The 17,584-nt window shown below is 35.4% G+C and overlaps 1 protein-coding gene across 1 annotated transcript in view; it reads right to left on the minus strand.

Annotated features, from left to right (window-relative positions):
• The window catches only part of SLC25A21 (solute carrier family 25 member 21), a 230,537-nt gene that overhangs the window by 177,728 nt on the left and 35,225 nt on the right, over positions 1-17,584 (minus strand). The window lies entirely within an intron of this gene.

Below are 17,584 nucleotides of genomic sequence, written 5' to 3' on the forward strand. Positions count from 1 at the left end.
TACATTTTTTAGAGGTGTTGACTTGCAGGACAGTAAGGGACAAATACAAAACTGCTGAGTATGCTTAATGAAGAACCTGATTAATGAGGTATAGCACTCTAAATGGAAAAACATAAACAGAAAAGGCAGGAAATGCTATTAGTGAAATTTTTTAAAAAACAACAATTTAATACAAAGACAAGTTTTAAACTACTTCTAAAAATACGAGATACATTTAAAAATTTCCTTATCCCATGCCTGTTTTTTGAACTACCATAAACAAAAACATACTGCAATAACAGAACTGCTGCTGCAAATAAATATATCACAAATTTCTTTATTTTACCAGCTGTTTCATGTACAAATTCAGTCATTTTCCAAAATTTACAACTATGTTCATCATGTGGAACAGAAAAAAATATCCATAGAGCCAGCAATACCAGAATAACTATAAGAAAACTTCTGCTATATACAAAAAACACCCCAATATTTTATACCTGCATTCTCCTTTAAGTAACCTCTAATGCCATTAAGACAGCTTGAGACAATCACCATATAATCACTGATGTTGCAGTTATAGGAGCCCTGTAAAACACAATGTCACTTGTTGAAACAGAGGAATGGTTAAGACCAGTTGATTTCAGTGCTAGATAGGGACCAGCATTAAGTTTCAAATTTCACAGCAAGAAAACCTGAGAAATACTGAAACTTCAGGGTGAGATAGCAGAGATGTGCTAACCTTGTAAAATATACTAAACCAGTGACAATTTGTGTAACAAACAATTTGCCAAATATTCACAACTGTGGGATCCACCACGCTAGCTGACAAACCATCAAAGTGCAGGACAGTGGCCTTACACAATACCTCTCCCCCTCTTTTCCCACAGAACAGAAAGGTCATCTGGAAATATGTCTGGGGCTCAATTCTACCTGCACCCTTTAGTATTTGAAACCACTTGTCAAGAAAACTGGGATCAATGTAAAACACAACAGTAGCTCCCCCACATGTTGAGTGGCCATGACATTTAAACTATGCAATTTTACAGCAGGCAACAAACAAGATTGGGAATTCAGGGTTAAAATCTCCAGTGAAATTTTGTCTTATAAAGTAATGAACGTTGACCAAGAGAGTAAATCAAATGGATCTCCTGACAAACTGAAAACAGCTGTTTGGCTGAGTGTGTCTCTGATTTAAGTTTGGTAATTATTGCCCTACTGTGGCTCAAGGTTATTCTGTATTAGTGAAATAGGATATCATAGGAAAAGCATCCAACTTCTTAATTTACTGTAGCATCAAAAATTCCACTGTATAAAAATAAGCCGGAAATGTAACCTTCTAAAAACTTACCTACAAACCTTCTAAATGCTCATTTATTCATTCTTCTCACGCACAATTGCACAAAATTTTATTACAATAAACTAGAATATCTAATGCCAAACAAATGATATGTCACCTTTAGTCACTCAAACTATGTTTTCACATAAATACACTGAAAAACAACTTTATAAACTTGAGGTCAGTGATGAAGCATCTTGGCTTAATAGCCAAGTCCTGGACTTCTATGGTCTATGTTAGCACGCAGGAAAATTGTTTACATCCTTGCAAGAAGAAACTTTCTTTTAAGGTCTCCTCATACTGATAGCAGCACAAAATATGAAAACACCAAATTTAGTTTTTCAATAGGTAAAAACTTGTTTAAGAAAGCGTGGTAGACAGCTGATTAATGAAAACTGAAATCACTCAATTAGTGCTTGATCCCCTCTTAAATCCAAACTACACTATGGTTTTATTAGTTGCTTTTATCTGGGTTATTAGATGCCTTTATTACCTAAAAAAAATGAATCAATTATCTATGTTAATAACATAATTACTGTGGTATTATTGATCTGTCTGTTGGACATCAAGCAATGTACAAGTCCATGGAAATATAAAAGTGAGTCTTCAGCCAATTAAAATGTCTCAGAAATAAAGGAAAAGCCTGTGTGTTCTGCAAACAGTTTAGTGAGATTTCTGCTCTGGAAATTCAACAACAAAACTGGCTCTCCCTCAGACACAGACTGCAATTTTTTAGTCAGTAGCAATTACTGTACATTGCTTGACTGAATCTTCAATTCTAACATAAAAAATATTCTAATACACAATAAAACAATTTTTGAAAATTATTGTAAATTCAAGTGCTTATTATTTCTAAATATTTCTTTAAAGAGAACTGGGAGTCTTAAGATTATTCAGGTAATTTAAGGTCAGCTCGAAGTAAACACTGAACTCAGTTCAGTGTATTATTAGAGAAATAATTTCATTTAGAGAGTAAATTTTCATAGATTAATTACAAACAGACACTTCAAGAACAACTTTACTTCAACCACCACACCATACCTTTCTTTTGGTTTCCTATTTTCTCAGTTGAGATATATACAAAGTAAACCTTTGCCACAACAAAATGTGCATATATATAATCTAAAATTGTGAAAATTACTGGCTATATGCCACAGAAGCAAGTTTTTAAAAATACCACTGTGCTAATTTTTTTTTTTTTTTGTCCAAAAAGTTAGACAGACACAAGAATTGTATTAAAGGGAGTGTTCATTCATTTTAATAAAGAATGGACTCTATGCAAGTCTTTCTGCATACATAACACAAAACAGGCAGACTTCAATCTGAAATCCCTTCTTGCATATTCTTTGCCAAGGAGCAATTTCCATACTGACATTGTTTAAATAATCATACAATAGCAGCCAATAAAGGCATTATGGCTAAGAGAAGGATCAAGACTTACACCAAGTCCAAGAACCCCCCAGCAGCAGTTTCTTGCTGAAGAAACCAACTGGCAGCAAGCGAAGTCCCCATTGTTTTGAAATAAGAGAAGAATTGAAAGGGAAAGAAATAGAAGAACAAAGTAATTCCAATTTATCTGCTGATCTCAAGATCCTTTATACTTACAGTAACATCAGAGGTAACTTCATGCTAACATGCTAATTACCAGCTGAAATACAGAGAGCTCCAGCCTTGCCCCTTAGAGAAGGACAGGAAGCAAATCACCTAAAAACAAATTTTATCAACTTAGGCAGCTTCAGAGGTTTTCCCCACACACCTCTTAGAAGAATTTTTCTAGCTGCTTCTCAGTCTGAATGCAGTTCAAACCCACCCAACTTTAGCACTTTGATTTCACTAGAAAATAAAGGGTAGGCCCAAAGAAATCTTTGGGCACCTACAAGTCATTCTTCAGGAGCAACATTTGATGCAAACTTTCACATTACCTACCATTTTATGTATCATCTTATGCTTAAACACACTCTGGATCCTTGATGACACCAAGTGCTGTCATAACTAAAGACAATTATCAATTTCATGTTAATACTCAGTTTCCCTCTGGCTCTTCACTTCATAGAGATATATCACAAATATTCCATTAAAATGAGGATGCAGATGGAAGAGGATAAAAATAGGTCACCTTGTCATTCAGCATACTGAGTTTGGCTTTGTCTGAATATAAGTGAACTGTAGTCTTTCACTGGAATTTAAATTCAATAATGTCGATTTAATTTAACATATTGATTTCCATGAAAAATATAAAACAGCTAGCAGAGGATTACAAGCTTCTAAAACAAGACATGGGACAACTTGATGCACACATTTCCAAGGAGCTCTGTTCAGGAGACAGCTAACCCTGAAGGCAAATCTTTAAGCTTAAAGTTCCAAAAGCTCCTTCTGTGCCCACCAGCATCTGCCTTTCAGAGCTAAATCAATTCCTGTTTCAGACTTTCCAGGTTTCAAAATTTAAGTAGAGCAACACACAGGCCACATAAAGGCTTCAATCCAATATGCAAATCTACAGTATACTTGATGCACACAGACAAGTATCTTGTGAAAACTTATCTGTGGGTGCTTACTAGATGCCAGTAAAAAAGTAGATATTTGTAGTGCTCAGCCTCAGTCACTTTTTTTAATGGAAAACGGAGAAACCTGATTCTCCCTTTTTTATTTTTTTTTTTTCCTTAAATGGAAACTTTAGAAATCTGCCTCAGAGGATTTAAATCTTTCCTCAATCCATAACTGGTTCAGTATCTTCTGCCTGAGAGAAGCAGGCGCAGGCTAGCTTCAGTTTGAGGTTGCCTTTCAGCAGTAGTACTGTAGAACAGCATCACTGTGCAGAAATAAAAAAACAGACAGCATCAGAAATTGTCTAAAGAAGACAAAGCATACCTTTAACATTTAAAATTTCAGACTGACCTAAAAGCACAGTGTGCTGTGTTCTGGTACAGAGGGCATCAATCCAGGGGTTTCACTTCCTGATATGCAATCTAGCCAGTTTTGGATCTGATCTCCACACAGGAATACAGAGAAATATTCAGCATGATCATTCTACATTAATAAGCAATATAAAATACAAAATTCCACTATGTTAATTCAGTATCTTCCAAAGGAATACAGAGCCTTAAATAGTCACTGAGACAGTTCTATAATGTAACCATAAGGACTGGTGTAATATCAAATTAATAACCACTTCTGAAACACGACAAAATTGACCATTTGTCTGCAATGGCTATCACAGAGCAGAGAACTCAATGCAGACTCCTCATTTACAGACAATGACTCGATCCTTCATATTTTAACTCTGGCTTACATGATTTATGTAACAAGAACATCCATACTAAACCCCAAAACATTTAAAAATGCTTAAGCTGTTGTTTTTCCTCAAAACATGTAATAAAGTAAAATGTTAGTTCTTTAAAACCGACACTACATATTTTTCCTCAAGAAAATGAATTCCTATTTCCCTATTTCATGTAGAAGTCATTACTTAGTTCCACAGAATGCTTTTGTTTCCTCTGACTCTAAAATACTCAAATGCCTAACAGAGAAAATAAGTCAGAGATACAGGAACCATTATTTTAATCCCTGACAACATTCGGTTGACATTTTGTTTTGTTCTGTTTGCATGGTGTTTTTCATTTCAAGATCAGTGATGTTTTCCTCTTAATTAAATTATGCTTTCACATACTAACACACAAAATTAAAGATGAGCTCATCCACCACCAAAATGCCCCTGCAGTCAGAATGTAATTAGTCTTACAATATGTACTCTGAAATTTCAAATGACAAATTCTTAAAGAGTGACTCCAAGATCCAGGAATATATGACTTCTGTTGGTTACTATTTTGTATACATTGCAAACTTCTTTCTTGCTATACTAAAGACAGACATGATAAAAATAGAGGACAATCTATAATAACAAACAGAATCAAATATTTGATTTCTCTGCCATTTTTTTTATTCACACTATGGAGTAGTCCTCTCTTCACAACACATCCCAAACAGTGCCCAACACTATAAAGTTTCCAAAGCTTATTTTTGTAATAGGATCCAGAGAAGAGGTGATCTCTTTAAAACTCCTCACCAGTCAGAGTTAGAAAGACCTGTTCTGAATCTCTGACATCTACAGAAAACAATTCAAAAAGGGGTATAATCTTGGGCTAATATACTAAAAATCTTAACACTGCTGTCAGTATCTCAGTATGTGGCTATCAGCAGTGGCAGTATGCAAGTGCTCTGACACACACTGCAAGTCACTGCCCAGCTGTACAGCAGCTGGCTCCAACTAAGCCCAGAACAGGTCAAGGGTGATGTGAATCCTTAAAGCACTACCGGCTTGTTGTGTTTATCTTTGATGGCCAAAGAGTGCAAATGCCAAAAAAAGAAAACAAATGCTTTCCCTAACCTTGGATTTCCTAAATGATTTAATGTCTTTGTATCCTACAAGAAGCAGCTCAAAATGTGACACTTGTATCTGTAGACTGGCCGCTGGACACTACAATGCATGTAATAGAGAGAGCAGAAGCCATTAACCAGGCAGATGTCAAAACCTACCTTGACAAGGGCTTGCTTGGAATTATCCTCAAACACATCTGCTGACCCAGCAGTCTCAATGGCTTCTCAAATAACATTCTACTGATAGCTGCAGGACTTCTAATTTACTAAGCCAAAGGCTTGGGATTTAACCAGTTTCCAGTCTTTTATATGGTAAAGAAATTGTTCTGTTCTAAAGGTGTCTAGAAACATAATGCTAGAGCAGAAATGACCAAAGGAACTATTACAGTAATTCAGCTGTGGAATGAGCTAGACTGCAGCAGAATAAGACAAAATAATTTCTTTAGGAAGATTTCCATATTTATTACAATTTTATTCTTAGTATTGTCCAAGCAGATAAAAGCAAAATCGTGCACTGTACAAAAGTACACTATACACTCTTCTATAGGAATCTAATGGTACAAATAAAGAGCCACACATGCCCACAAACCTTGTTATCATTATATATCAAAGTTGGTACTTCTCACTGTGCTCTGAATTCTCTGCTCTCTGAAGTGACATAATAAAATTCTGATAGTCTTGCCATTTGACAGTTGACCCTCTTCGACATAGCACTTGGAATATAAATATGGTATATGGGTACAGAATTAAGCAACCTGATAATTAAGGAAAATATATAGAGTTCAGAAAAGGAAATAGAGGTACTGGTGAGTTATTAAAGCAGGAACTTCAGCCAGTTCTGCTCAGAAGGTCTTAACACTTGGTTGGTGCTCTTAACTAGTAGCATGGCTGTGCCACAAGATGAGGCTAGTCTCATCCTCTTGGGCTTTCCACATCACTGCTCTTTCTCTACACCCTCTATTCCCTTCACCCACATTCCCCACAGCCCATGCATTTCCAGTTCAATTTTCATTTTTAAGTACTAATACACCTATTTTTTTTAAAAAACAGCAAGGCTATTTTCTTCTCTCATAATAACTTTGGAAGCAAGAGAGGAAAAAAAATAAAAAAATTACATTTCATATTGTGTGTGATGGTCCTAAAAACTCACCAGCAGCCACCTTCTTGCTGGGACCCCAGAAATTCTGTCTTTGCTGCATAAGAAGCTTTACCAGGGGACAGGTGGATTCTCATCCCATCGAGCCCACAGCCTCATATTTGGAGAATAGTCTATGGCTAATTTGGGTCTGAACCCCCTTAAACTGATCTCCAAAAGACATTAGGCACACAACTAGTCCTAATGACTTTACCTGGACTCCTCATACCAGTTTCTCACCAGAAGCACAATATTTCCACTGTTTGGCATTAAAAATAACATAAGGAGGAAATAAATGGTTGCCACCAGCATTTCCTCAGACACATGGATCTAGCTGATCTCTGGTAATGACTTCGTGCTTTGCATCTTGAATAATGAATCCTGGTTTTGTGTTACTCTGCTTACTAGTGGGGCTAGACACCTACATTTATTATGGATGTAGGTGGTTTGATTTAATTGCAATGGAAAATTTAAGCCTAGCTACATATAAAACTGTTCACATTTCAGAAATTCCCCCATGAGCATTTAAAATCCTTGGATTTAAAGCTCAGAAAATCAAAATATTCTTAATGCCAGGTAAGCACAGTTAGTACAGCTGATACCAAGTACCTTAGAGTTCTATGATGTTCTTCAACCTCAAAAAAAAAAATCAGATCAATTTGTTTTATACTGGTAGATGACTATATATATAAAATACATACACCTATGAAAACAAGGATATGGCACACATATATTCATTAACAGTTCAGGAATGTTCATGCTATTTTGTTTTGGACTCAATTCTATTCAAATACATATATAATAAAGCATTCAGATATTTTCTAAATTAACATTTTTCACAATATAAGTTTTTACATGGTCATTGAACTTCTATTTCAACAGAATCCTTCACATTACTGTAGACTGTAATGACACTGAATAATGCTCATGCAAATAGTCTCACTGAAATCAGCTAGGGGCAGACTGACAAACAATTGCTTCTAGATGAGAGCTACTCCTATAAATAGTCCTAGAAAACAGCTGGACTAGGCAAGTTAACAATTTTGACAGTGTGGATCTACATAAATAAGTACCAACACACTAACTTTAATTTAAGAGCAGCTTGCCATGCCTTTGCCTATTTTAAGTGTGATGTAGTAATTGTTTTTACTTAAATCAACATCCCAGGACTATAAATAGCTGAAGACAGCTGTGAATCCCAACTTATTAAAAAAAAAAAAGTGAATGTTTTATTTTACCTTTTAGGCAAAGAGAGCTTATAATTGCTACTTCCTTTAGTAGTTTTTTCCTTTTTCATTATTCCATTTAAAGTACTTTAAGTAATTGACAACAAAAGAAATTAGAAAATATTTTCCATGTAATACTACCTGAATGTTATCCAATGTAGCCTTAACAGATATGAGTTGTCACAGATTGCTATCTTCTAAATAACACTTTAAAACATCTTGCTCTTTATATTTTAACATCTAGATTTTTGAAGTCCAGTTCCAAGTGTTTACCATAGAAAACTCGGTCAAGCTGGTGTTTGACCTTTGACAGGAAGCTGCCCTCACTCCAGCTAGTCCCAACAAACTAGGCCCAAGACAATAAGCTGCTTTATAGCTATTAGGTAGGCCAGTGTGTTTCTCCAGGAAGACCTCAAGCTGAAAAGCCAACACGCTTGACAACCACAGCCAAGGTACCAAGGGCCCAAGCACTAGACATTGGAAAACAAATGGAAAAGCACACATGGCTACATCTGGAATCCTAATGGGCCACCAATGGTTCCCAGCTAAAGGAAGAATTACCAATGTTATTTTATCATCCCTTGTGCTAACTTAGCTGTTTATGTACAGCAATAAATGATTTTTTAAAAACATATTTGGGTCATTATGTCATATACCACCAGCAAGTACGATTGTTTTATTGTGCTTGGAGTCAAAATACACTGCTATACCCAGATGTGAGGGAAGTTCAAAACCTCTAGTCCTTCTGTATTCATTCCTGTTGGACAAATGGATTAAGTTTTTAAAAGGGAAACTGAGAATTTTTATGGTCTGTACTCCCATCTCACTAGTAAAATTCACACTGATATTTTCCAATAGAAGTTTGCCTTGCCAATGATAACATTAAATATTACCTTAGTAAGCAACCCAAAATTTCAAACAACAGGAAATGCCACACATTTTATTGTCAAAACAGCCCCATTCTCTTCTTCCAAAGTCACAAGATATTATATAAAAGAAATAATTTTTTTCTTTTTTTTTTTTTTAACCTGATCCCCTATTTAAATTCAAGGCAAAGTAATCGTCAGGCTGTGGAATGAAGCTAAAATGCATAAATATTTATTAACAGGCTTAATAAAGGAGGACTCTGCAGTTATGGCCCTGAATTTATATGTGCAAACCCAAGCTTTTCCAAAATCTACAATCAGAATATTGTGTTTCCATGTAATGAAACACGGGATTTGTGTAAAGACTTTTGCAAAGTATTTCTAACCCTAGCACTGTGGCATTTAAACTTTGAGATCAAAGCAGAAAAAAAGTCAGATCCTCCAACATTTGCTTCTTGAGAAAGGTAGCAATGTAAGAAAACAGCAAAAAGTATATTATTTTTACAAGAGGTTACAATAAATTAAATGAAGGGTTCAACATGTTTTGGCAATAGTAATCTAAAATTGAATGTATCCCAGTTTATATCAACATTTATCAGCAAAATATTTCTCAAATTTCTGTTCCACAAGCCATTGACAGAATTTGAAAAGAGGTGCAATTTAGGAAGTGACAACTGAATGCAGTTTTGGTAAATATAATTCTAATTTCAGTCAAAATGAATAAATAATTCAAAGAAATCAGGTTTTCTTCCCCTTCCATTTGCATTCCCTTTTTTTCTACTTCTTGCTGCTCTGTTGCACTTTCATGCCATTTTTTTCCAATTTTTTTTTTTTTTTTTTTAGGGGGGGGGGTGTTTCCCACAGAAGAAACAGAAAACTGAATAGAAACACACCAAAAATCTACAACTAAATGCACAATAGAGTGCAGTTGCCCATGATCCACACGTTTTGGTATTGTTAAACATCAACAGCTGCTGAACGGAGCTGTAGTTTCTTTAATCTTGCCAGGAAGGTTGCTAAGAGTGTGCACACACTTACCACACAGGTTAAGCTACAGCTGTGCCAGCCCTTTCACAGCAAGAGCAGGGCAAACCCTGTGGGGAAGACTGCTGACAGCCAAATGATCCAAATTAGGCAGATCACACCGTGATAAACACGTGCACGTCCCAGACATGCAATGCTTATGATGATGATGATGCACTGAGAAAAATTCTCAAATATATTATATAGTGAATCAAGATGGATGAGCTGGTCAATAATCTATAGATGACTTCCATTAAATTAGCTGGGGAAAGATAGATCAGAAGATTTTAGGGATTTTTCTATCAAATGACTGAAATTACTTTAATACACAATGACTAAAAAAATAGCAAACAGGAAATCTATTTGCAGCAACATCAATACTAAAACTTGCTTCTTTTCAAAATAGTTTTGAAGGCATTGTTTTTCTTTTAATATGACACTACTGGTAACCCTTATTTGCCATAGAAACACAGATGTGAATTTGATACCCTATAATAGTGTTTTTAAAGCTGACAGCAGAGTGCAGAATGTGAAATCTCCTTGCTTCTGCTGGTTAAAAGCACGATTAAGTAAACAGCTAAGTGTCTCCCCTGATTTCCAGGAACAACAGAAATACATTAACTCTAAAGGAAAAAAATTCATCCCAGCAACTGAAAGTTACTTCAGAAGTTTCCAAAAGCTACAGTAAATAGGGAAACAAAACACTTAAAAATTGCATTCTTGCACCGCTGTAAAGTGCCACATCTCTGTAGTGTGCTGGTTTTATGTTTATCTTTGGGATGACTGTATATATGAGCATATATGTCTATATTTTATATATATAATGTGTGTGTGTGTATGTATATGTTAGCATATATATAAAATACCTAACGATTTAAAATTAATCAGAACACCTTTTCTGTGCTGCTTTTCCAGATGGTTTTTTACTTAATGAAAGAAACAGAGCAAGTATTAGAGAATTGTTTCAGAGAAACGTAGAACACATTGACAAATACTGAAAAGATAAATATGTGTTTTCATACTCACAGAATGAAATATAAGATATTTGACATATGCCAATTACTCCCTCATGTTGCCATTAGAAAAACTTGATCTTTGACAAAAATAGATTTAAAATATATTTAAATCCCACGTGACCTTATATCAGCAGAAGTGAAAGGAAAGAAAAACAAAAAAAGATCCTCTTTTTGTGCTTTCTCTGCATATTAGTTCATATTATTTTTTTCTCCCTTTTTCCAATCCCTCCCTCCATATTTGCCTCTTCTTTCTAAGGGAAGAGATGATAAATGATTTATTAATCACAGTGTTTGTCACATTTGCCTATGCAAGACTATTCATCTTAAGCAAAAATTGTTACATTGAAACAAGTTTTAAATAACACAGAAGGTTTGTACAACTATATCACAAACAATGAAAATATTTGCTTCACAAAATTCTTATTGTGAGTTTTGTCTTATCACAACAGTGCTTATATTTTCATATATGGAAACTAATTCTAAAAGCATAATTTAAATATCCCTTCCAAAAGCACTGCTGGCATTGATTGGCAGTCTCCATTATGAATTTTAGACATATTTAGCAGCAATGATGAGTAATTTCTACAGTTTCTCACTGTACTCTTACAAATCAATTAGAACACATCAGCTTTTAATTTTATTGGTCTGGCATTTTTTCACAATAACTACATTTTATTGTGGAAAAAATGTGTTTTCCCTCTAGTGACTGGCAAATATGTGTTGAGCATTTCTACCATTAATTAAAGTGGCTAATTTTTGTTTACTTCCCCATGTTCCAGTATCTGTAACAATTTTAAAAAGAATGTACTCAGCTGGCAAGGGGCCTGTTTAACAGCTTTATACAGAACACCAAGGTATTTTGCTCATTTTGAGTGCATCACAAAAATGGTTACCTCTTCAAAGGCTCTCTTTGAACAGATAAGGTCAACAGGTCTGAGAAGGTAATTATTTAAAAATACACTCCCTATTAGACAATAAGAAATACTGTAAACCAGTGCATAAGTACACTTTTAAAAGCAAAGAGATGTTTGTAAATGGTTATGAAATACTTCCACATGTGATCATATTTTCACAATAATGTTGACTATCAAACATTATACTGCACATTAATTTTTATTGTTGAATAAGATAATGGAGCCAAGAATACTGTAGACTGTAAAGCACAGCCTGCTGTAGCTTATTTCCTGGCCAACTCTTCATACCACAGATGTCGGGCAGCTATCCCAAACCATTCCACATATTTACTGGTGCTCTCATTTTTCCATATCAGAAGTCTTATGTTTAGCTGTTCTCCTCAGTAGCATTAACCAAGCAGTTCATAAAATCTGGTTTTAAATGCAGTTGCAAATATCAAACTCCTTTGTGAAGCCACTTGTTTCACGTTCCCCTTAAGACCACAATCTTCCATTAACAGAGACTAAATGGCCTGTGACTTAGGCAGAGAAAGTTGTTCAAATGCCAGCTAACATCTTGTTTCAGAGGGTACTTTTGAAAGGTCAAATTTAAATAAAGGTATATCATCAAGTAGAGCCATAAGAGCTTAAATACAAGCACTGTCAAGACAGTGTCCTCCTAAAATTAAATGTTAGTCTTTCACAGGTTGAATAGTAATTTTGCCTAAAGGCAAAATTAATAATGGTGACCAATATAATTTCAACACAAAGTAGCCATAGGTCAGACCATCCAGCAAAGGTACATGCAACCAAAGACTTCTCAAGAGCACAGCAGCCCAACACTAGTCCTGTTAACATCAGTGGGCACACGGGCTAAATTTGTACATGTGAACTCAAATTCACTGTCTTCTAACAGAATTTTATAAGTAAAATCATCCAGGTCTCAAGCTGAGTATCTTAGGACACCCCAGACTGTGTATCTTACTGAAGGCAAAAGTGTCCAAAATAAGGAGGTTTGTAGAGTATTAAATTTTGCAAGGGGTACAGCAGACTGTTGCCCAGGGATTTTTTAACATAGACCATTGTATTTTTTAAAGGCAGAGAATAATTCATTGTCTAGGAGAAAGACAGGAAATTTTTCTTTGGCAGGTTTATTTCTTTTTTTGTTTAGTTTTGTTTCTTCTTCTTCTTTTTTTTTTTCAGTTTTAAATTAGCAGATGTTTGAAGCTGCTCCAAGGTTTGGAATGTGGAAGAAATCCCAGTGGAGACAGATTAGTGGCAGAGAGCAGGTGAGGTGGTCAAAGGTGGATGTAAATACAATTTATCAGATGAATCTGCAGTTTGTCATATTGGTATCACCATTGCACATGTGGCATATACAAAAGCTTTGGCAACTGAGAATGAACATCTTTCCTCTAGCCAGTGTAGTTAGAGAGCAAATGCATACCAATACAGGGATGTGGTACAAATAAATGGTCCAAGAAATCCTAGATTTTACAAAAATTCTACAGCATGTGTAGAAAAGATATGGGCAGGAATTCTAGTAAATAAAACCACCAAAACCCTAACCACAAAAAACCCCAAATGAACACAGACACATACACACCTTAACCCTCATCCTCCCTTTCCCCCTTTATCCCCTCACCCACAGAAAAAAAGTTCCTCAATAACTGGCAAACTAAACTAGGCAAATGTCAACTCTCAGACTAAGCATGAGTCATAATACGACCCATTTGTCTGGTCAAATAGTTCAGATATGATTCCATGATGCCTACCAGGTTCTCAGAACTTACATCAGTTTTTTTAAGTAAAGCTTTCTACTACTTCTAATTGGAAAAAAGCATCCTACTCTGTTGAATGATTTGTCAATATCTCAGTTATATTCTCCTTTGTGATCCCCAATACTACAGCAAAGAAATATCTTCATGCAAAAAGTCATCTCATATCTTTAGTACAAAATACTGCATGTCTACTCAGCAAACAACCAAAAACTTTTCCATTTTTTTGGCCTCACAATATTACCAGAACAACTTTAATGGAATTGCCTGTATCTTTAATATGCTGAATGTCCCTAGACAAAAAGCTGGAAAGCTGAATAAAATCAGGGGACTCAATGCTTAGTCGTTAAAATCTACGTGAGAACACTGGGCTCATTCGTGCACCAGTGTCATTCCACTGCAGCAACAAAACTGAACATACATAACATTGCTATCTTCTACATGACAGGTACAGTTCTTTGGTCCACTTTTCTATATCATATATAGACAGCAAAACATACATACATACATACATACATATACATACATATATACATATACATGCATATATATATATATTTGTATGTGTGCATGTGTGTTTATAAATACGGACTCCATATAAAACAGCTTGCTGGAAAATGGAACAAATTAAATTCATTAGAACTATCTAAGAAGTGAAACCTGTCTCTTTCTCAAAACCCCTAATTATTCTACAGTTTTACAGGCCTAACAGCATTTGATGCCCACACAGGAATAAACCTGTGTGCTCTTCTAGTTGTGATGAAATGCTATGACATCCGTATGCCAATGTAGTCAGGACTGGAAATTTCCCTTCCATGGATGAAGAGCCTGTCAGTGCCATGCAGCACAGATGTACATTTAGGTGGAGCCCTGGTAAAGAGGTGGGCCCCCTGAAATTCCCTCCCCTCTCATTCTAGCCCAATTCAGCAGAAGACTCATTGAAGTCCAGCTAATATGAACAGATGGGAAGTACCAGAAGTGCATCCTTAACTGAGGGTTCTTTGGGTTTGGAATCAGTTCCCCCCAGTTGCCAGAAGTGTTTCACATTTAATGACTGACTTCACCTGCTTGTAGAGATTACTTTTGTCACTTTGAATTTTAAGGGAGGAAAGCTAGATTTTAAAGTTTTCTGTTACAGTAAAGCCAGGTTTTCTTAAGTAATATTATAATCCAATTAGGTTAATTGCAGGATGTTCATAATAGTTTTGCTAGACTGCATATAGTGTCCAATAGGTTTGGCAGATGAAGAAGATAAATAAGTAGACAAAAATATTAAAGACAAGAGGTTTTTCACACCATCAGTAGTGGTGGTAGCAGCTATTACCACCAGGGCCAGGATTTAAAGTAGATACCAGACTTGACAGGGTGTTCCTGGCTCCATTTTATTAGGCACTTCATCAATTATGCCCATTCATCAATTTAAAAAAACTAATTTGAAGAATAGTGATAAGTTTAACTGTTGTGAGGAAATAGAAGTCTGGAGTTGAGTATGCAAAACCAACAAGAAGAAAAAGCCTCAAATTGCACCAAGGGAGGTTTAGATTAAATACTAGGATTTTTTTTTTTTTTCACTGAAATGGGTGGTCAAGGGTGGAGCAGGTTGCCCAGGAAAGCTGTTGTCACCACCCATGGAAGTGTTCAAAAAAGACATTCTCTTCAACAAACAAACAAAAACCCCTGTTAACAGTCCAGCTGTGAATTATGTCCATTTCCTTCATTGATCACTGGAATGTATTAAAATTTAATTATCTGTGCCTTTTTGAGAAAAATTAACCCCCAGACTTCAAAACAAACTCTTACTTTTATTTTTGACATATCTTCCTCCTCACACATCCATCCCTTTGCTTGTCCTGTTGTCCATTAAGACTTGCAAGTCTTAAAAATTTGCACTTTCCATCTTCCTTAAATAATACTCTCCTAGCAGCCTAAACAGTGTGTGCCAACAGCATACTGTTACTACAACAAACAAAACTCCTTTCTATCACATAAAAAAAACAACTTGTAAACTTATGGCAATACAGGGCACACCAATATCATATTGAAGAACATAAAATACATCCTGAATAAATATAGGAAGCATTAGATAAAAAAATACAGATAGCAGTGATGTTCTAAGCCAGGAGTAGTAACTTATCTTTGCCTGTCAAGACTCAAAGAAAGAACATGGATAGTTACTAGATATTCTTAATCAATTTACCCTATCATTTAGTGAGGACCAGTCTTTGGTAATGAAAAACACATAGCAGTGTTTAGATGCAGTTCAAGCTTCTAGCAGAGCCCTTTGTATTTCAAAAGTCATAGCAGAGCCTTCTGTAAGGGAAGCTTTTCAGAGATGTGCTTCAAGGCAAGAGCTGAAAGTAATATGATACATGGAAGGGTAATGCCAGAACAGTGCAGAATGACAGGTAAATGCTTTCAGGGAAAGTGGTGAGCAGCAGGTCTAGTTGCAGAGAAAAATGAATGTGTTGTTTTATGTTGTGGCCTGCTGAAGGATGTGGTGCAGTGTGAAGAAATATTGCATCAAAAAGAAATCCTGCACATGCTCTATGAACCTGTATGAATTATATGTGACATTTTTGCTTATTACATCTTCTGTGCAAACATTAATATATGTGATACATCCATGACACTGTAGGCATCCACTATAGTGTACTAAAAAAAGGAACATTTTCTACTGTGCCCTGCTTCTGCAAGCAGAGTACAGAATCTGGGCTGATTACTGTCACTTTAGGAAGCCTATCTCCTGAATATAGAAACAATGCTCTTAGCCCCAAACACTTCAGCAACTTTATTAAAATGAGCCATTGTACAATAATTATATAACTATATCTATACTACATACTGTAAAACAATCAACAACCATGGATTTACATTTCTTTCAGCAAATTGAAAGTGAGAAATGGACTCTAACAAATGAGAAAAATATGTGGTTCACATGTAAGTGAATTCTGAGCTTCTTTTCTGAAAACACAAGAAAATAATATAATGAACTAATTCATGCAAGAAGCAAAGAATCCTAATAGAATTTATTCATTAAAAATTACAACAAAATGCTTTTAGAACTTTTCCACTTTCAAAAAATAATTTAAAATACAATGATGGAAATTTTCCTAATAGTATGTGGTTTTCATAAATATTTTGAACACTCTTCTTTTCCTCTTAAACTTTTTTAATCATTATGGCTATAAATCCAAAATTTAGTTTCTCAGAAGGCCAAATTAAAACCTTTTGATGGCTGAAAGTTGGCATGTGTGATACTAGCTGTGCTTCATTCAAGTCCTCAGCCAGCTTGGGAACTTGTATTATTTTCATTATTCATCTACTATAGTAAAACTATAGTAAAAAATCCAAACAAACAAAAAAAAGCCACAACCTCACCTGACCCCCTCTCCCTGTCCAAAATTCCCAATCAAACCACTACTCCCACCACCAGAAAAAAAACCAACAAACCGAACAAAACAAATTCTGGGTTTCTAGTGCCCAACAGTCTACAGACATAAGGAAAAGACAGGATAAAGGAATTTACAATTTTACTAAATGAAAGTGACTACCTTGGTTTGGCCTACCTGAAATGTCATTAAGGCTGTTTTACCACAGAGGTCAACAGAAATAGAAATAGGTCAGTAATGGAGTGCAGGAGATGCTTTGATTGAAAAGTCCTCCTGCTGCATGCAGGTTGGTGAATATCCAGCTTCAGAGTATGTAATTGAATTAACAAATATTAAAGGGAGTAAAATGCAGTTTGCACACAGAACACAATTCCCCTGAGATGCAGATTTCAGACATATACATGTTCTAAGAATATTGATGGGACAATTACATGAATGGAAAGAAAATAAAATATAATTTTTCCCTTTCCTGGTGTTCCCTGCACTGCATTCTCACTGATGCAGCAATATATACCCTCATGCATGAAACAATACTGATAGCAGTCAATAGTCACTCATCTCTGAGCTGT

Source organism: Erithacus rubecula, assembly GCF_903797595.1.
Source record: "Erithacus rubecula genome assembly, chromosome: 6".
Classification (NCBI taxonomy): domain Eukaryota; kingdom Metazoa; phylum Chordata; class Aves; order Passeriformes; family Muscicapidae; genus Erithacus; species Erithacus rubecula.